Source organism: Solanum pennellii, chromosome 2, assembly GCF_001406875.1.
Source record: "Solanum pennellii chromosome 2, SPENNV200".
Taxonomy (NCBI): domain Eukaryota; kingdom Viridiplantae; phylum Streptophyta; class Magnoliopsida; order Solanales; family Solanaceae; genus Solanum; species Solanum pennellii.
This window is the reverse complement of record NC_028638.1, coordinates 29,285,670-29,286,625: the sequence shown is the minus strand read 5'-3', so window position 1 is coordinate 29,286,625 and position 956 is coordinate 29,285,670. Positions and strand designations below refer to the sequence as shown.

General features: G+C 28.3%; 1 long non-coding RNA gene across 1 annotated transcript in view; it reads right to left on the bottom strand.

The window, feature by feature from the left end:
• Positions 1–375: 375 nt before the first annotated feature.
• Positions 376–956, bottom strand: part of LOC114076153 — a 2,560-nt gene continuing 1,979 nt past the window's right edge. The window contains exon 2 of the long non-coding RNA XR_003576973.1: positions 376–648. This is a non-coding gene — a long non-coding RNA (uncharacterized LOC114076153). The remainder of the gene's footprint in view (positions 649–956) is intronic.

Genomic DNA, 956 nt, shown 5'->3' with positions numbered 1-956 from the left:
ATAATTTGTTTTAGCAAACTTCTTCTACTATTTCCTAAAATCACTTATATTTCTCTCAAATTCTTGATCAAACATCCCACTCTTTTAAAACTAATCACCTTTAGGGAAAAATGACTCCCTCCATTTCAATTTATTTTGTCTACTTTCTCTTTTAATTCGTTTAAAAAATAATAATTTTTTCCTTTTTAATAATAACTTTTTAATTTCAAATTTTTTCTCACATATTTAAGACGAACATTAAAAGACAACTTGATATATTTTACATATATTTAATTTTAGGTTACAAAATTTGAAATTCTTTATTTTCTCACCATCAAAATAAGCAAATAAATTGAAAAGAAGGGAGTAAACAATTTTAATCTCCCAAGAACATCATAAAATTTTAACAGAATCAATAGCAAGACTCTGTTTTGAGTTTACTTGTATGAATGAATAGTTCCATTACAACGAAACAGATATTAATTCGACAAATGTGTTTCTCAGTACAAAAATACGAATCTAACTTCAATCCAATTCGAGTATTCTCAAGGACTTTCAGAGAGGAGACGAGATGAACTGGACTGTGATTCAGAGATCCGGCATATCAGTTCCGCCATTGTCAACCTTTAAGTTTGATTTACTCAGTGGTACAAAAGTAGTACCATTCTCCTGTTGATACATCAAAAATGATCTTTGCCGCTAATTAATTAATGACAACAGCTCAATCACCTATAAATATATATTTTTAACGGCAATTAGCACTCTTTGTATATGTCTCTAAGATATTTAGCGACATTGAATTTAATTACACCTATTTATTGCCACTAAAAGTTATTTTTGTTGTAAAGCTACCTCGCAATAAAGTTCTATCTAAGTCTGTTATAACTGTGTCATTCTCTCGATCGATTGTAAAACCATTAGGTAACATCTATGTAAGTGGTAATTGGTAGCACTTTATATATATATATATATATATA